At 38.2% G+C, this 21,378-nt stretch overlaps 1 protein-coding gene across 1 annotated transcript in view; it reads right to left on the bottom strand.

The window, feature by feature from the left end:
- Window positions 1–21,378, bottom strand: part of LOC150088338 (uncharacterized) — a 100,902-nt gene that overhangs the window by 63,474 nt on the left and 16,050 nt on the right. The window contains exon 2 of the mRNA XM_090370127.1: window positions 14,132–14,216. The gene's annotated coding sequence lies outside the window, so the exon portion shown is untranslated. The remainder of the gene's footprint in view (window positions 1–14,131; window positions 14,217–21,378) is intronic.

Raw genomic sequence — 21,378 nt, 5'->3', positions numbered from 1 at the left:
TTAAATAATTGAGGAATTCTTTAAGGATGCCAGAAGTGTATTGGATTCTAACAGTGAGCTCAATGACTTTGTGATAATTGAGAGGAAACTGGAAGAGATTTATACAATTATATTAAAGTAAGCAGCAAAATGAGTAAACAAACCTTTAGATATTATCACAAAGTATCCTTGGATTCAGAGGAGGTCTGGTCCCCATGAACCGCAGATGTGCAAATGTAACCTCAATTCACAAGGGAGATCAAAGGATGATATGAATAATTACAGACCTGTTAGCTTGACTTGCATCCCAGGGAAAATAATGGATACACTGGTTAAACAAGTAATGCAGGACCATGTAGACTGGAATGCTACTGCAGTCACAGCATGGATCTGCTAATGGGTGATCTTGCCTGAGTGGATACTATGGAAGAGTAACAAAAGAAATGGATATAAAAAATAATTCTGATATCATATACTTAGATTACAGAAAAGCTTTTAAAACTTACACATAAGAGACTGCAGTACAAATTAAAGCAGTGTGGCATTACGAGTAAGCTACTGCTATAGATAATGGAATGGTTGAGTGGGAGAGGATAGAGTGGTTATCAATTAGCACTGCTCATCTTGAACTAATGTTATTAGTAGAGTTACCAGGGTTCAGTACTGGGACCCGTTGTTGTTTTCAATATTATTAATGATACTGTTGAAGGCATAGCAGCTTAACTTCAAAGTTTGTAGATGATATGAAAGTTGGCCTAGTAGTTATTGACAGTAATCAGAGTGTGCTACTGCAACAAAATCTATAAAAATTAGGCAGATGGGCTCAGAAGTGAGAAGTGAAATTTAACATTGACAAGCGCAAGGTACTGCATATGGGTAACAGTAACCCCGGATTAATGTATCAATTGTACCTACAACATTCAGGGTAGCAGAGAATGAAAAAGCCATGGGGATAATTTGCAATCAGTAATGATGTTCTCCGAGCTATGCAGCCAGACTAGGCGCTTCCGTAGCCAGGTGGGAAGGAGCAGCAGTGCGTAGCACACGCTTCTTGATTAGACCGGGGTTCGAGCCCGTCACTACCAAATACGGAGGATGCGGAAAGGTCAGGGAATGACCAGCGCATATCCCGGAGCAATATGGCCTTAGTTGCTAATGCTCCTAAAAACCAAAACAACAACAACAACAACAAGCAGCCAGACTGCCAGGGCAACTTATGGAGTTGTGTCAAAGATATAGAAAACTTTTTTCAGCAGGGTTAATGAGGTGATTATCCCATTGTATAAAGCAATAGCAATAGTTATTAAACCAGACCTTGATTACTGCATTCAGGTCTGGAATGCCTCATATCAGGATTAATCTGTTGGAATGGGTGCAGAGCAGAGCAACAAGATTTGCGAGGAACACAAAAGGGTGCTCTTACTAAAGAAGGCTTTAGTTCTGCAAATTGTAGACCTACCTTCTGGTGACTAGACACCTGCAAGGTGATCTGAATGAGTTGTCTAAAGCTTTGAATGGATTGAGTAGACCCAATGCTGATGGCATCTTTCCTCTTCTTCAGACTACACACACACAGATGAGGGGAGACATAAATTGAAATTGAGGAAGGATAGTTATTATTATTATTAGCTATATGGTGCAAGGAAGTGTGAGGCTTATGCTGCACCAGCCAAAAAAAAAAAAAAAAAATCCCTGAGTTACCCTGAGAGAGAGAGAGAGAGAGAGAGCGAGAGAGAGAGAGAGAGAGAGAGAAAAGTAGAAAGGAATCACCAAGAAAGAGAAGAATGATGATATCCAGCTCAGGACCCTGGGTGTGCCAAGCCCATACTCACCAGATGTGAGCCCCGGGGTTAAATACAGTCCATTCCGGTTATTTGGGACACATTGGGACTAGTGCATTTTGGCCCGATTAAGCGGCTGCCCCAATTATCCGAAGTTTCACTTAAATAGTTAAAAATACAATGTACCCACTCATCTTTACAATTGGTTCATTGTACAATCAAATCATGTTACGATGGATCACCATCGTAACGTGATTTGATAGGTAGCATAGTAAAGTACCGTTCACTATACGATGTGCAGTAAGCGCCAGTCATTGTGATCACGTTTGTGAATTGAATATTAATTCTATTAAACAGCGATTCTAATTAGCGAAAATAGGAGGAATATTATCCACAGGCTATAAAAGCAAAGATATATTAAGCACAAATTTACCCTTTATTACCTTACCAATTAAAAAAATTAAATGATACGTGAAAATCGGAAGAATATACGTGATAATCGGAATAATTAATACGTACTGTAATAAGTACGTACGAACTAGTTGACATTTCTGTTCACTGACATTTGTGGGTGGGGGTTAAAATTTAAAACAGTAAAAAGATAAGCAATCAATAATAAAGAACACGGCACACACAAATTGCAAGTAACATAATACACGCAAGTGAAAACGGAGTAACGAGTTACAAAGCTTTAAAAATAGGAATGAAGAGAAGATCTGAAAATTAATTTTTTTATATGATTGAAGATTTCATGGAAGTGTAAACACATTTCACCATAATAACCCACAGAATTCCAGCTGTCGGTATTATCGCAAATTCAGTAAGATCGAGTTTACTGTCCGTTTATGATAGATTTCACTAATAGAAAAACCCGATAAACAGGTGACTGCTAATTATATTTATTGTTTTATGGTTGTGACCTCCAGAATTTCGACCGAACCACGTGGTACCGTCGGAACAATTGTAGGGTAATCTCCAGTGCTGCGGTCTCCTGCCCCGATTAAACAGCTTGCTGTCCCAATTAAGCGAAGTAAACCCTGGCTATTTTCTTGATTGGTTTCTGTTTTTTTTAAGATGTGCCCCAAATAAACAGCTGCCCCGATTAACCGGTGGCCCAAATAGCCGGAATCCACAGTATATTTGTGATCCAAAAATTAACATATTTTCTTCAAAGGTTCAGCCATCACAAGAATAAAGGAAAAGATTATATAAAGCTTTAAAGCAAAACTTTATGTAAACTTTTGTTTTTTTAGTTGCAGGATAGATAAGCAAAAAGTCTTTCCTTCAGCATTGTAGAATAAATGAGCATTAGCATTAGTAGAGGCATATGATGCAAGAAAGCAAGCTTATACAGCATCAGACAAAAAAAAAAAAAAAAATCCCATTTCACCCATCCATTCACTCCAGCTCATCCTTGAATATATTTAAGCTATCTACTTCCACAATGACAGATGGAACTTTGTTCCAGCAATCAACTACCTGCTGGCTAAAGGCAAAGTTCTGCATATCTGTTCTGCAACTATCTTTCCTCAATTTGAATTTAAGCCCCATCAGGGTTGTAATCTAAGCAAGAGTAAGAATCGCATCAGCATTGAACTTACTCACCATTCAAGGCATTATACATCTCAATCATATCACCTTGCAGGTGCCTAGTTTACAGACAATGTAATTTGCAGAACTTAAGAGCATCCTTCTGTTTCCCTCACCAATCTTGTTGCCCTTCTCTATACTCGTTCCAGCAACTCTACATTCTACCTAAAATGAGGTATCAGACCAGTACACAGTACTCAAGGTGTGGCCTGACCATTGCCTTATACAAAGGGATAATCACCTTCTTATCCCTGCTAGCAAAATTCCTGTATATCATTGACAAGACCCCCAATTACCCGATTTGGCGCCTGTCTACACTGCTCAGAAAACTTCATATATGACTGCACAATTACCCCAGGCCTCTTTTATTCTCCACTAGCCTGAGTGTACTACCACACATTTGGTACATTTCTCTGGGGTTACTGCTACCCATTTGTAAATGTTAAAATTCAGTTGCCACTTCTCAGCCCATCTGCCCAACTTTTATAGATCCTGTTGCAGTAGCACACTGTCATTAACAACCATGCCAACCTTTGTATCATCTGCAAACTTGGACATTAAGAATGCCTTCCTCAATATAATTGATAAATATACAAAACAAAAATGGGCCCAACACTGAACTCTGGGGTACTCCACTAATAACATTAGGCCACAAAGAGCAGGGTCCACTGATTACCACTCTGTCTTCTCAAACTCAATCATCCCTTTATCCATTGTAGCAATTTCCCCTCAATGCCATACTGCTCCAATTTGTACAGTAGTCTTCCATGTGCAACAGTATCAAAAGCTTTCTTGAAATCCAAGTATATGATACGAAAATTATTTTTTGCATCCAGTTTCTTTGTGACCACATCACAGTATCCAATAAAATTTTTCAGACAAGCCTTTTCCTTAACAAATCCATGCTGTGTCTGAATGATTACTGCAGTCTTGTCTAGATGATCCTGCAATGCTTATTTAACCAGTGACTCCATTATTTTCCCCGGGAACATAAGTAAAACTAACAGATCTGTAATTACTCGTGTCACCCTTTGTGAATTTGAGATATATTTGCACATCTCCAGAATGCGGGGAACTCCTCAAAGTCTGAGGATGCTCTCATAATTAAGGCTAATGATTTGCTTACTTCCTTTGCCATCTCCTTTAATATAACTGGATAGATCACATCCACCCAAAGTGATTTTCTTATGTTTAACTTCAACAATTTCTACTGTACTTTGCACTCCATTATTACAAAATCATTTTCTGTCCTCCACTTCCCACCAGAATTCCTCATGTGTGAATTTTGATGGAACATATTCATTCAGTTTGTCAGCTTGATTTATTGGTCCTTGAGGCTGTTACAGATATTCTCTCAGATATGCCAGACAAGCTGTACTTTCTACCTGGGAGTCTAAAATGCTGATGGAACTGATATTTGGGTGACCCTCAAGTCAAGTGGACCCAATTTCGGTGAAGTCCGGACAGTCGGTGACAGCCAAATCCTCTGCTTGCACTTTCACGATGATGGGACTGTTAGTAATCCTGGGTATAAGCCCCATGCACAAGCACAAGCACAATGTGGGTGACCACCCAGGTGAACAACGTAAGCAGAGGTCGAGGTGTGGCGCTCATACCACTTGGAGTAATGCCGCCCCTCTATGTTACCAGGCAATACTAGGTGGTAGAAGACTCTCATCAACCGGTGCAATACCACCACTTTGCTTATTGGAGTCTTGAAGTGGTGGAACCCATGTTTAGTCTCCAGTGCTAAGTTCTGGTCAACCCTTCCCCATCTTTTCCATCATGCAGAATGACTGATGACTTTTGAGGTTATGATGGACATTATGGCAAAATCCAATCTTCCTAACATTTTGAGGGTACAGCTCTAAAACGGTGTTCGCAGGCCGGCCACTAGTTAGTACACCAGGCCGAACCTATTGGTTCGGTCTGGTGTACTAACCAGATAATCTTCCTATCTCTACTCTGCCAGATAGTGACTGGAAGGAGTCTGAGTAGTGTGTAAGCAGGGGTCATTGTTGAGGCCAGGTTATGTCAAGGATCTGGGTATATTCTTACCATGTGTAAGCCATATGCAAAAATTTCATTACTTTATACAGCATGTCCCTCTTCCCCTCCGACTTTTTCTTACTATTGAATACACCATGAATTGCCAAACTAATAGAGTAAGCTTATCTGAAAAAAGATCTAAACCTCCCAAACACTTCCTAGTTTATTTCAGAAATATACAGTGAAACGTCCCTTTAACGGACAGCCATGGGGAACGAAAATGTGTCCGTTAGAGAGAAGTGTCAGCTAACAAGAAGTCTGAGGGAGAAAAAAAAAAAAAGAAAGAAAGAAAAATCGTTAAACGTTTAATGTAAAATTAAATTAAAATATATACAAATTTTGAACAATATTTTTGTAAATAATATACAATTACATACACAAGAGATAAAGAAAAATCGTTAAACGTTTAATGTAAAATTAAATTAAATTATATACAGATTTTGCACAATATTTTTGTAAATAATATACATACAATTGTGCTATGCATATTATGACTTTATCTTAAGAAAAATGCATACAGTAATCACTTATTTTCTTTTGCACCTTCTTCCGGCTGATAATTTTGTTTTCAACATTTGTTTGGGGTGAAGAAACCATCGAAAGTCCTTCAGTATCTTCTTCAGCAGCGAAAAACATTTTTAAACGATTGATTTGTATGGTGGTTCATCGTTAATGTTCTTCGACAGAATGACCTCCTTCCATTTCTTCATCCTCATGAGGAACTTCTTGAAAAATATCCATGATAATGTCGTTGATATCTAGAGCACCATCTTCTGTAGTGAGGTTTGAGTCTTTGTAGCCAGGGTCACTTGTAGCAGAAGTATCGTACATTATCAAAATAAATGTTGAAGTTCTTGTTCTTCTTGGTGCTCCACATTGCTGTTCACAACTTCAATTTTTGCGTTTGAGAAGCCAGACTTTACAAAACAGTTCACGACAGTTTGTTTTCTAATTGCGTTTACTGAAGAGGAAATCCATTGAATCGCATCTAGGATGCTGATTTTCTTTGCAAGGTCACTCGCACATGTTACATCGTTCATGTTTGCAATGAGATGTCTTAAAACACATTTTCTGTAGTGAAGTTTAAAATTTTTTTATTATCCCTTGATCCAAGGGCTGACACTCTGCAGATGTGTTTGGTGGCAGAAAAATGATTTGAATGTTGGACAATTCAATGTGCGGGTGAGATGCAGCATTATCCATGAAAAGAATAATTTTTCTGTTTTGACGAATCATGTTTTGGTTAAGGTGACTTATCCATTCGCTCATGATATCTCGTGTCATCCACGCTTTTTTATTAGACTTCCAGTCAACATCCAAAAGAGTCAACTTTATGCCCTTGAAACAACGAGGATTTTGTGAGTTTCCTATAACAAGAGGTTGTTGAAAGTCTCCCAGCATATTTGTACACAATAGTACAGTCAAGCGTTCCTTAGAAATTTTTCCGCCCTGGCACTTTTCGTTTTTTAGACTCGTGTTTTCAGGAAGAGCTTTAAAAAAACAACCCTGTTTCGTCACAGTTGTAAATATCCTTAGCTTCAAAATCACGACATAAATCTTCCAATTTGACGGTCCACTCTGTTACAACCCCAGTATCAACAGATCCACCTTCACCACTTACGGTTTTCCAAGAAATTTTATGCCGAGTTTTGAACTTGTCTAGCCATCCCACAGAAGCTTTGAACTCATTTACTCCCATAGATTTCGCAACCTCCAAAGCCTTTTTCCTAATAATAGGCCCATTAATGGGAATTTTTTTAGCACGTGCGCGACAAATTTGAAGTCCAACAGTTTTCGGGAATGATTTTTGACCCTGATCATTTACGTGTTGCCAAAATTGTTTGAGCAGTTAATTTTTTTTCTTTAGGATGTCGCTTACCTGCGTCTTCCCGATTTTGAATTTTACAGCGAGATTGCGAACACTATTTTTTTGCCGATCATACGCATTAATGAGTTCGACTATCTTTTAAAGTTAAATGTTTACGAGAAGACATTGTGCACTTCACACGACACTGAACAAAACTGAAAACTGAAACTGAAAAGACGAAAGGCCGACCATATTCCCCCTCCCTGCACACACCGAATTCATCAGAAGTTTTACACGTGCCTTAAAATTCTTGAAAAAGGGTTTAGAACCGCGACGTAAACCTTGATAAAATTCAGAGAATCGGAAATAGAAAATAAACACACGATTGAGGCAATACGTGGAAGAAACGTTCCTAGAAAAAGGGCCGTGAGCTCGCCCGCTGTCCGTTATGGGGAGATCAAATTAAGTGCTAATCTAAACGAAACAGTGCAGATTGCCTGTCCGTGTCCGTTACAGAGAATGTCCGCTAGACAGAAGCTGCAAACACGTTAAAACCAATGGAGGTGAGTTGGGGAATTTGAAAATGTCCATTGTAGAGAGATGTCCGTTAACGAGAGGTGTCTGTTAGGAGAAGTTTCACTGTACATGGTCTCAGTTCTAATCTCAACGATGTCCATTTCCACTTGCAGTCTGCAAACCCCATGTACTTTTCCTGAGAGAATCTCAGTTATCCGTTGATTCAACTACTGCTCATCTCAGTTGCACAAATTATGATTCCTTTCACCTCAAAGGTGGTACTTGTGAATATGTCCATTCCGATATTCCCTGTCAGAGATTTGGTAATTTGGAATCTCTTCTTTTCGATCTTCTCTGGCATAAAATCTCTCTTCCTCATTGTGTCAAATTAATCTGTTGCCTCTACTATTCTCCCAACTCCACTAATTACTTGGAGCTCTTCGACTTCCTCTCTATGCAACTTGACTTTCTCCAGGCAACTTTCCTAACAGTGAGGTAATTTTCCTTGGTGATTTTAATGTTCACAACTCCAGCTGGCTTCCGTTTTCTAGTCAAACCAATCCAGCTGGTCCAGATGCTGAGGCTTTTGCAATTACTAATGACCTTGCACAGATTGTTCATTTACCAACAAGAATACCAGACAATCCTAAACATACAGCCAACACGTTTGATCTTTTTCTCACAAACAACCCTTCTAAGTACACGGTCAAAGTCAGTGGTCCTTTAGGCACCTCAGATCACAACTTGGTGACTGTCCCTTCTCCAATGGAGCGTTTATCTCATGGCTATTCCCGACCTCGTATTGTTTGGCATTACAAGAATGCAAAATGGGATGACCTGCGAGATTTCTTTTCTTTGGTCGGATTACTGTTTCAAAACTTCTGATGTCAACGTTTTCTCAGATCGTGTTAGTGAAATTATTCTTGTAGGAATGGAATCCTTTATCCCACACTGCACTTTAAAATCTTGTCATTTATCTAAACCTTGGTTTTCCAAAAAAATGTGCTAAGGCTGTTTAAGAGAAGAATGTTACATATCGTAATTGGCTTGTTTCCAATTCTTCAGTTTCATTTTCTGCCTACACCAAAGCTTGCAACAATTTTAAAGCAGTTATTAATCAGTCCAAACTAGATTTTGAACAGGCTAAGAGTAAAAAACTTGCTTCTTGCCCTAATGGTAGCTGAGCATTCTGGTCTCTTGCCAAAGCTATTGCTCATCTCTGCTCCCACCTCTATCAAAACCAGATGGTCCTGTTGTCACTTCAGCCATGGATAAAGCTGACCTGCTAGCATCCCATTTCTCTTCCAACTCATGTATTAATGATCTTGGTAAAACACCTCCCACCATTCCCAACACGCTCCATTCAATGCCTCCTGTGGTCTTCTGTCAAAAGGATGTCAGAAGGATTTTGATGAATCTTGATGCTAAGAAAGCTCCCGGTCCCGATGGCATTTCTCCACTTGTTCTCAAAACCTGTGCTCCTGAACTTAGTCCTGTTCTTTTCCACCTTTTTTCGCTTTCTTATTCCAAAGGTGTTTTTCCTTCTGCTTGGAAATTTGCTCATATCCAGCCAGTTCCTAAAAATGGTGACAAATCCCTCCCATCCAATTATCATCCTATTGCAATTACTTCTACTCTTTATGGACAAATTCAATGAAAAGGTTCGGTGAAATACAAGCAGTTGCTCTTGACATCTCAAAGGCTTCTAAACAAGCTTCCATCTTATGGTTTGCCAACTATTTTTTGTAATTGGTTATCCAGTTTTCTCTCTGATCGCTCACTGAGGGCGATGGTAGATGGCACTCTGTCTTTTAACTTCTCCACTAATGCCGGTGTCCCTCAAGGTTCAGTTCTTTCCCCCACTCTTTTCCCCTTGTATATTAATGACCTTCTTCCGCTACCAATTCCTTAAATGCCAATCTCTGGTGGAGCAAAGACAACGTAGATGAATTCAATCCTTCTAAAACTCAGTCTCATCTTATATCTCACAAAAAGGATTCTTCTGCAACTATGCTTATCTTTGGTGATACTCCGATTTCTAGGCAAGTTGATATATCTCTTTTGGGGATTACTCTGACTTCTTAGCTCTCTTGGCACAAGCACATTACAAATATTGCTTCTTCTGCATCTAAAAAACTTGGTTTTCTCTTTCACTGTTGGAGTTACTTTTCTTCCAAACAGCTGCTCACTCTGTTCAAATAGCAAATCTGCCCTACCATGGAATATTTTTCCCACAACTGGGGCGTTGCCCCCAAAACCTCTCTCAGGCTTCTAGATTCTGTTCAGAAGAGGGCACTTAGGTTAATTAATAGCTCATCTCTAACAGAGTCTCTCCACTCACTGTCTCATCGACATACTGTTTCTGCTGTAATGAACAGTGTGTCCATTAATGGACACACTGTTCAATGCATGGGTATAAAAAAAGATCACTGCCAACAAGCATGCCTGTTTATGAAGACACCGTATCCAGACAACTCTGGCATATATCAACATGGCAATGTGCCATTCCACAATGCCCGGCAGGTTCCTAACTAGTTTCAGAAACATGACAATGAATTCTCTGTTCATGGCTGTCCAACTCACTCGATCTCAACCCAACTGAGCATGTTTGGGATCAAATGGAAAAGAACATTCCAAGCTATGATATGACCACCACAACTGGACAATGTACAGGCATTAATGGACACACTGTTCAATGCATAGGTAACATTACCACAGGATACCCTGAAATACCTTGGAGAGTCTATGTCAAGAATATGTAGTGGCTGTACTACAGGAAAAAGGAGGCCAACTGGAAAAGAACATTCCATGCTATGACCATCACAACATGGACAGTGCACAGGCATTACTGGACCCATTGTACAATGCATGGGTAGCACTAACACAGGACACCCTGCAATATCTTGAAGAGTCCATGTCAAGAATGTCTTGGCTGTATTACAGGCAAAAGGTGGCCCTCCCAGGTATTCAGCAGTTATTGCTAATTTAAAGGCAACTCAGTGTACATATAATTTTTTTTTCCCTTCTTAGATTTGTGTGTAAAATCATATATATATCTGTATATCTATGTTATATATTTTATTTAATCTTGGAGCTTTTATCAAAATTAACTAGACTGATTACAAAACCCAGGGGTACCCACAGCGAACTGTACCATCACAGTCAGCACTAACATGCTCTGTATGTTTTGCATATACATGGACTGTCTGGAAGAAGAAAGTAACACTATTGGAGTTAAACGCAAAACAGAAATGTCCATTTTGCATTTAACATTAATATCAAGCCATTGCCATTCAATTCAGTTTTACTAAAATAAATTTTTTTTCCATCTTCTCATGATATTTTATTGCACTATTATTCCATACTAGTTAGCACAATATACAAAATAAATATATATATGAGGTGTGGCAATAAATTTCCTGGACTAATGTAATACAAAGAACACAAAGTGAAGGAGTTCAAAAATGGTTTTATTTTTATTCAAAGTAATCATCACCTGAATGAATGCACATTCATTACATGGTTCTAAATGTTTCTGAAAAAGAGTCAGTGAAGGCATTCAAAGAGATCATGTTCAGTTCAGAAGTTATTTTTCTTCATTTCCTCAACATCCTGAAATTTCTTTCCTTTGAGGACAGTTTTCAACTTAGGAAATTAGGGAAGAGAAAGAAGTCCACTGGTGCTAGACTGGGAGAGTAGGGTGGATGGCTGATCTGCACAATTCTATGTTTTGTCAGAAATATCTTCACAAGTGCAGAATGAGCAGGAGCATTGTTGTGTAACAAGAACAAACTGACTTCCTCTCGAAATTGCAGCCTCACCTGCGAAATGGTCTTCAATAGTCTTCGAAACACTTGTACATAGAACGGAACATTGACTCTCTCCCATCAGGTACAAATTCCTTGTGAATCACACTAATTGTCGAAAAACATGATCAGAATCATTTTGATTCTGGACTTCTAAAAACAAAACCTTTTGGCCCTTGATGATTTTGAAGTCCACTGCATGCTCTGATGCTTGGTCTCTCGGTTGTACCGGAACACCCAATGCTCATCTCCAGTGACAATACAAACAAATAAATTATAATCTTGACAAATCTGGATGAAGTCCTCATGTGATGGTATTCTTAGTGCATCTACTCATCTGTGCAGCACAAATTTTGCACAGACCTTCCTTTTCCCCTTCTTTAAGCAAAATTTGACAAATCATCTCCTTCTTCATATCCAACTCATAAGCCATCATTTTGAGTGTCAAATGATGATCTGCCACAATTTCCCAAAATTTTGCAACTCTGTCCTCAATGGTGGCGATTACTTTGAATAAAAAAAAAAACATTTTTGAGCATCTTCACTTTGTCTTCTTTTTATTACACAGTCTGTGAAATTTATTGCCACACCTCATATATAAATGCAAAATATGCCAGTACATAACACAGCAACAAACAAGGGGGGGGATAAATAAAGGGTGTTGCAGAAGGAATACACTCCTAATACAATTTAGAAATGCCAATTAACAGCAATACCAAATAATATAAATTTTAAAAAATACTGGTTAATAGTAGAAGGGGGGGTCCTTGACAGCTCCAGGTCCAAATTAAGTGAAATATTACTACAGGAGAAGAAAAACCAAGCACAACAATGGACTGCCTAAAGCAACACTGCATTAAAACTACATTTAATCTATGAACTTCTCTTTTACATGCAAATTGTATGAAAAAGAAATAATAATTGCCAAATTTCTATTTGTCCAATTTTAATGATATCTGGAATGGCTTGGCAAATATTTTATAAGGTCCAAATATAACTTTCTATGAAAATTCATCCACTGGGAGTAATTGTTTTGTGTAGATGGACAGACAGATGAATACAGTGAAGACAATAGACATTTACGCATATATACTTAGGCACATTAGCATTTTACGTTAATGTGCCTAAAAAGATTAGGCTTCTACTAAGAAATGCCATAAACACAAATATGAACTGACTTTTCTGGGTGAAGGAAAAAAGACTGTGTTTTATTCAATCTGTTTAAGAAAATTTCCATTCATTTGGTTTTCTGTTATTATGAAACAGGATGTTTGAATCTTACCTATTAGTCAATAATCTCTGCTATTGAGCAGATCATCTAGCACTATTCACTCTATACCTGGAAAGAGATTCAAATGCAGTGGACATTAAAGAGGTTAACCTTTAGTAGGTGAGCCAATATTTAACAGTCCAACACTTGTGTCCTAAATGAAACAAATGCACTTGCATGGTCTAATAGACAACCTTTTTTTTTTTTCAATTAGAAAAAAATTAATTTTTAGTTTTTTTTGGTGAATTGAAAAGTGTTTTAATTAATTATGATTTAAAAATACTGAACAAAAATTAACAAGAAAAACCAATAATATTAAATAGTTCTTAGAATTCTTAAGGTCACTTAACCCCTGAATTGAAACATCGATGCTCATGCAGTATCTGATATATGCCAAAGCTATATGTACAGTAGAGCATTGATAAATAATTCAAACTAATTGGGACCAGAGGGTCGGATTTCCGATTTGTTTGGATTTTCGAACTTATCAAAAAAAGTAAGCTTAGAAATAAAAACACTAAGTTTCACTTATGTATATTTATTCATAGGTAATAAAACAAATGAAACTTTAAGCAACAATATCACATATGTGTAGGCCTTTAATGAAAATTAATTATTTTTTGCTGCCCCATTTTTGAACTTCATTTCTTTGTTGCCAGATCTCTCACTCTTTTCAGCAAGAGTAGTTGAGTTGAACAGCATTCAGTTTGTTTGTAGATTTTCACGTATCATTTAATTTTGTTAATTGGTAATGTAATAAAAGTGTAAATTTGTTCTTTATATCTCCATTTTTATAGCCTGTGGATATTATTTCTCTGATTTTCGCTTAATAGAATTGCCATTTGATAGAATCAAAATTTAATTTGCAAACATGATCACAATAACCACTACTTAGTGTAATTATTTTACAGCACTAGCATAAAAAAAAAATAAATGCTGGCTCGTTTGGATTATTCACATTCGGATTTTCTATGCTCTACTGTATTTCATTTCTGAAAAGCTAGTGAAGACTATACAAAAGATTAGTAATAGTCATTGGCATCTCTTAGGTACCAGGCAGGGAGTGATGGAGTGGAGTACAAGAAACATAGACATGATCAATTACATCACTTTAATAATGTAGCTGCTACGTTCACAGTAAATGAAAATGACACTCAATACTGCATAGAAATTAATTAATAGATTCAAAATTAATTTATTGGAAAACCATTTACATTAACAAAATTATATATTTAAGTTATGCAGCATAAACTGAATTATCAAGCCACTGAAGCTAAGTTCAAATAATTTTGTTTTGATATTGTGTAAATTAATTAAATATCAGTTAACTTACTTTGATACGACAGTATTACTTCCTTTTATTTGCTTACTGAAGGAGGGCTTAGTACAGCAATGGCAAACCTTTTCTTGCATGCATGCTAAAATCAAGCAAAAACAAAATTATAACTTTTGCATGCAACAGAAAAGAAAGAAAAAAAAAACTGAGTTAAAATAAGTGGTCTTTATTGATATAAAATATAAAATGGCAACAACACCTAACAGTTTATAATGAGAACTTTGTTACTACATAATGTTTTGCCCAATTACATTATGGTTTCACCACTAGATATGGCCAATGTATCATAAAACAAATTTGTCTTCAAATTAAAATATCTTTTTATAGTGTAAACTATATATGAGCGGGCATAATGTATCTGCTGATGAGGCTAAGAGAACTATACATTTTTTTGGGAGCCGCTAAGTGCAACTTTATTTATCGATTTAAATTATTGTTTTTCTCTAACTTTAGATTTAAATTTAGCAATGTAGTATTTGTTTGTGATTTCCTGATTAATTTAGTGTATTTGTTCTTTACTTGGCCCTTGCAACTGCTTAAAAAATCATAGTCGACTTCTGCCAGCATTGGGCATTGTGTTGTATCGATAAGAATATTCGATTGCCACCATTGTTTTAGTATTGATATAGCAGTTACTGAAGGTCTCTACATAGCTTTGTTGCAGTGTAATCAGTATCATCAGAGGCTTATAAACTATAATTTATAGCACTACATACATGTTTTAATAACTTAACTTTATCACGTAGTCCGTAATATAAGACATTAATATTCTTAGCACTTTTAGTATCGGTGATTAGGCGTAGATATAGTATAAAAAAACATGTAGCTCAAGAGTTCGAATCACATAGGTCAGCGATAAATAGTTAAATTTATTATCTAATATAACTACTTAGAATTTACAAACATTTAAGTTTTATATATTATGTTATAGCATAATATATATAACTTAAACTTGTTAGGAGATATGGAATTCACATAACATAAACTTGATAGGAGATATGGAATTCATATAACGTACACTTGGTAGGAGATATGGAATTCACATAATGTAAACTTGATAGGAGATAAGAAGTTTGTTTGTTATTTGGTTTTTAGGAGCATTAGCAACTAAGGCCATATTGCTCCGGGGATATGCGGTGGTCATTCCCTGACCTTTCTGCATCCTCCGTATTTGGTGGTCACGGGCTCGAACCCCGGTCTAATCAAGAAGCGTGTGCTACGCACTGTTGCTCCTGCCCACCAGACTATGGAGGCGCCTAGGAGATAAGAAATACATATACTGTAGGCTCAATACTGAAATATATATATATATATATTCAATAATGTAAACTTCACGGCATAACTGGTGCATAGTGTTATTATGCATTAGGATATGAGTTTAGTATAGTATTTTTAATTATACTGAATTTGAACCAAAATCATACCTCAGACCAGAGCAGCAAAGCAAAAGCGTAAGGTAATGGGAGTGCCATGGCTTAGGGGGGAAACTAAGAAGGTGGTGGTTGTCCTGTGAATCACAGGACAACCGCCTTATGAAATTAGCATTAGCAGAGGCATACGATGCAAGAAAGCAAGCTTATGCAGCATCAGCCAAAAAAAAAAACAAACCACCTCCCATTTTACACCTCCATTTGTTCAAAATGCCTGTCCAGCTCAGCCTTAAATTTATTTAGGCTGTCAACTTTCACAACAAAAGATGGAAGTCTGTTCCACCAATCAACTACCTGCTGGCTAAAGGCAAATTTACACACATCTATTTTACAACTGTCTTTCCTCAATTTGAATCTGTGTCCCCTCAGGTTCTTAATCTGAGTAAGAGGAAGAATCCCATCAGCATTCAGCTTGCTCAACCCATTCAAGGCCTTATACACCTCAATCAGATCATCTCACAGATGCCTACTCTCCAGGTGCTGCAATTTGCAGAACTTAAGCCTTTCTTGGTAAGAGCACCCCTTTCTTCCCCTCACCAATCTTGTTGCCCATCTTTGTACTCATTCTAGAAACTCTACATCCATCCTAAAATGAGGCCTCCGGACCTGTACACAGTACTCTATGTTTGGCCTGACCATTGTCTTGTATAACGGGATAATATCCGTATCCCTTCTAGCAAAATTCGTATATATATAATTGACTAGATTCCATGACCTGCCCTGACAGCCCGTCTGCACTACTCAGCAAACTTCATATTCAACTGCACAATTACCCCCAGGTCTTTTTCCCTTTCCACTTCCCTGAGTGTAGTACAACACAGTTGTTACATTTCCCTTCAGTTAGTGCTACCCATATGCAATACTTTGCATTTGTCAATGTTAAACTTCAGTTGCCACTTCTCAGCCCATATGCCCAACTTATCTAGCATTAGCATTAGTAGAGGCATATGATGCAAGAAAGCAAGCTTATTCAGCATCAGCCAAAAAAAAAAAAAAAAAAAACACAAAAAAAACACACACCACTCCCATTTCACCCCTCCGTTCGTTCGAAATACCTGTCCAGTTGAGCTTTAAATTTGTTTAGCCTATCAACTTCAACAACAAGTGATGGAAGTCGGTTCCACCAACCAACCACCCGCTGGCCAAAGGCGAATTTCCGCACATCTATCCGACATCCGTCCTTCCTCAATTTGAATTTATGCCCTCTGAGGTGATTATTCTGAGCAAGATGAAGAATCCCATTGGCATTGAGCATGCTCAAACCATTCAAAGCCTTATACACCTCTATCAGATCACCTCGCCGGTGCCTAGTCTCCAGACTCTGTAATTTGCAAAACTTAAGCCTTTCTTCGTAAGAGCAACCCTTTGTTCCATTCACTAATCTTGTTGCCCTTCTCTGTACCCGTTCCAGCAGCTCTACATCCTTCTTGAAATGAGGCCTCCAGACCTGTATACAGTACTCAAGATGTGGCCTAACCATTGCCTTATACAAGGGAATAATTACCTCCTTATCCCTGCTAGAAAAATTCCTGTATATCATTGACAAGACACCATGAGCTACTCTTGCAGCTCGTCTGCACTGCTCAGAGAACTTCATATCTGCCTGCACAATTACCCCCAGGTCCTTTTCATTCTCCACCACTGTCAGTGTAGTACCGCAGAGTTGATACGTTGCTCTGGGGTTACTGTTTCCCATATGTAGTACTTTACATTTGTCAATGTTAAACTTCATTTGCCACCTCTCAGCCCATCTGTTCAACCTTTTCAGATCCTGTTGCAGCAGCATAGCATCAGTAGTGTCCTTAACAACCCTGCCAACCTTTGTATCATCTGCAAACTTGGACATTAAACTTGATATCCCATCATCAATATCATTCATAAACACCGAAAACAACAACGGACCCAACACTGAACCCTGAGGAACTCCACTAATAACATTAGTCCACGTTGAGCAGTGTCCATTGATTACCACTCTCTGTCTTCTGCCACTCAACCATCCCCTTATCCATAGCAGCAATTTGCCTCCAATGCCACACTGTTCCAATTTGTGCAGCAGTCTTCCATGTGCAACAGTATCAAAAGCCTTTCTAAGATCCAAATATATAATATCAAAGTTATTCCCTGCATCCAGTTCTTTTGTGACTACATCATAGTATCCAATCAAATTGGTCAGGCAAGACCTGCCCTTAACAAAACCATGCTGCGTCTGAGCTATAACTGAATTCTTGTCTAGATGATCCTGCAGTGCTTCTTTAACCAGTGCCTCCATTAATTTACCTGGAACAGAAGTTAATCTAACAGGTCTATAATTACTTGTGTCAGCCTTTGATCCTCCTTTGTGAATTGGGGTTACATTTGCACATCTCCAGTCTATGGGTGCCTCCCCTGAGTCCAAAGAAGCTCTCATAATTATGGCTAGGGGTTTGCTTACTTCCTTTGCTGCCTCCTTTAATATAACTGGATAGATCCCATCCACCCCAGGTGCCTTTTTTATGTTTATCCTCAACAATCTCTCCTCCACTTTCCTCTCAGTTATTACAAAATCATCCAGCTCACTGCCAATGTTTACTTTACCTACATCATTCTCCTTCCTGAATATCTCCTCATGCGTGAATGTAGATGCAAAATACTTGTTTAGATTGTTAGCCACCTGAGCAGGATCCTCAACTGTTCAACCATCAATATCCAGTGGCCCAATCTGATTCATCCCTTTCCTTCTTGAGTTTAAATATGTAAAGAACTCTTTTCTGTTTTTCTTTGCATCCTTTGCCAAGGATTTTTCGTAGTCTGCTTTTGCCTGCCTAATCTCCTTTGTGACTTGGTTACAGACCAACTTATATCTATCATAGGCTTCCATGTCGCCCATTAATTTGTATGTATCCCATGCATTTTTCTTCTCTGCCACATGTCTCATTAGTTCATCTGACAACCATTTAGGCCTAAACCTTGAACAATATTTCTTAGTTGGTATGTAAAGCCTGGTAGCCTCCAAGATTAGTTCCTTGAATGCTTTCCATTTTGAGTTTGCTGTTGGTAACATCATCAGTTGGTCCCACTGTATAGAATTTAAATACTGTCTCAGACCATCATAGTCGCCTTTACGAAAACAAAAACCCTTCCCTTTACCTCTGATGGTAGTTACCTCCTTGAGTAAATCCCACTTCAACACATTGTGATCACTGCCACCTAGTGGTTCATTTATCTGCAGATTCTTAATGCATGAAGAATCACTACTGATAATCAGATCAAGAGTATTGCTCCCTCTTGTTGCCTCACGAACATGCTGATGTAGAAAACAATCATCCAATAAGTCCACAAAAGCCTTGCTAGTGTGCGAGTGACCAACCCACAAATTCCAGTCAATATCTGGGAAATTAAAATCCCCCATTATAAGACTCTCTGATTTACTGGCCCACTCTATTTCCCTGTACAATATCTTATTATACTCATCAGAGTCATTAGGCCTATAGCACACTCCTACTCTCAATTTTGATTTCCCTATGCTTATGTCACACCAAACTGATTCGACACTGCCCTGTCCATCGATTTCGACTGGCTTCACTTCCTTGGACTTTATGTGTTTCTTAATTAATAGCATAACCCCTCCTCCCCTCCTGTCCTGTCTATCCTTTCTATACACATTGTATTCCCCAATCTAGATCCAGTTGGAGTAGCATACTGCCTTTACTGTCATTAACAACCCTGGCAACCTTTGTATCATCTTCAAACTTAGACATTAAACCTTATATAGCTTCATCAACATCATTGATAAATATACAAAACAACAATGGGCCCAACACTGAACTCTGGGGAACTCCACTAATAACATTTGTCCACCAAGAGCAGTGTCCATTGATTACCACTCTCTGTCTTCTCCCACTCAACCATCCCTTCATCCATTATAGCAACTTACCCTTAATGCCATATCTCTCCAATTTGTACAGCAGTCTTCCATATGCAACAGTATCAAAAGCTTTCCTGAAATCCAAGTAAATGATATCAAAATTATTTTTGGCATTCAATTCCTTTGTGACCACATCATAGTATCCAATAAAATTTGTCAGACAAGGCCTCACTTTAACAAACCCATTCTGCATCTTAACTATTAATGAAGTCTTGTCTAGATGATCCTGCAATGCTTCTTTAACCATGTGATTCCATTATTTAACCCGAACACAAGTTAAACTAAGAGGCCTATAGTTACTTGTGTTATCTTTTGAACCCCTTTGTGAACTGGTGATACATTTGCACACCTCCAGTCCATGGGGACCTCCCCTGAGTCCAAGGAAGCTCTCATAATTATGGCTAAGGGTTTGCTTACTTCCTTTGCCGCCTCCTTTAATATAACTGGATAGATCCCAGCCATCCCAGGTGCCTTTTTTATGCTTACCTTCAACAATTTCTCCTCCAATTTGCTCTTAGTTATTAAAAAATCACTTATCTCCCTGTTAGAATTTGATAAATTTCTGGTACTCCCCTCATTGAATAACTTCTTGTGTGAATGTAGATGAAAAATACTCATTCAGTTTATCAGCTACCTGAGCATGTTCATCAATAGTCAACCCATCAATGTTAAGTGGTCCAAACTGATTCATCCCTTTCCTTCTAGAGTTTACATAAGTAAAGAACTCTCTTCTGTTTTTCTATGTATCCTTTGCCAAGGATTTCTAGTAATCTGCCTTCGCCTGCGTAACGTCCTTTGTGACTTGATTACAGACTAGTTTATATCTGCCATAGGCTTCTGTGTCACCTGATACTTTATATGCATCCCATACATTTTTCTTCTCTGCCACGAGCCTCATTAATTTATCTGACATCCATTTAGGCCTAAACTTTGAATAGTATTTCTTAGTTGGAATGAAAAGTCTAGTAGCCTCCAAAATTAAGTCCCTGAAGGCTTCCCATTTAGAATTCAACGTTGGTAATATCATCAGTTGATCCCACTGTACAGAATTTAAAAACTGTCTGAGATTCCTGTAGTCACCTTTACGAAAGCAATATCCCTTCCCTTTAGCCTTGATGGTAGTTGCATCTTTAAGTAATTAACACATCAGTACATTGTAATCACTGTCACCCAGTGGTTCCTTAACTGCAAATTCTTAATGCATGAATAATCACTGCTAATAATCAGATCAAGAGTATTACTCCCTATGGTTGCTTGTTTGTTTGTTATTTGGTTTTTAGGATCATTAGCAACTAAGTCCATATTACTCTGGGATATGCGGTGGTCATTCCCTGACCTTTCCACATCCTCCGTATTTGGTGGTGATGATGGGGTTGAACCCCGGTCTAATCAAGAAGCGTGTGCTACGCACTGCTGGTCCTTCGCACCTGGCTACGGAGGCGGCTCCCCTATGGTTGCCTCTCGAACATGTTGCTGTAGAAAACAGTCACACAATAAATCCACAAAAGTCTTGCTAGTGTGCGAGTGACCAACCCCCAAGTTCCAGTCGATATCTGGAAAGTTAAAATCCCCCATTATAAGACTTTCTGATTTACTGGCCCACTCTATTTCTCTGCACAATTGCTAATTATACTCATCAGATTGATTAGGCCTATAACACACACCTACTCTCTTTTTTTTTTTTCCTTCTCCAGTGCTTATGTCACACCAAACAGACTCAACATTGCATTGTCCATCAACATCAATTAGATGCACTTCTTTTGATTTTATGCATTTCTTAACTAACAGCATAACCCCTCCTCCCTTCCTGTCTTGTCTATCCTTTCTTTACACATTGTACTCCCCAAATTCCAATTCTGCACTGCTTACGTCTGTGTGACATCATGTCTCTGATATCCCAACAATATCTG

This window comes from Mastigoproctus giganteus, chromosome 3, assembly GCF_048544385.1.
Source record: "Mastigoproctus giganteus isolate SK-2022 chromosome 3, ASM4854438v1, whole genome shotgun sequence".
Classification (NCBI taxonomy): domain Eukaryota; kingdom Metazoa; phylum Arthropoda; class Arachnida; order Uropygi; family Thelyphonidae; genus Mastigoproctus; species Mastigoproctus giganteus.
This window is presented reverse-complemented; position numbering and strand designations above follow the sequence as displayed.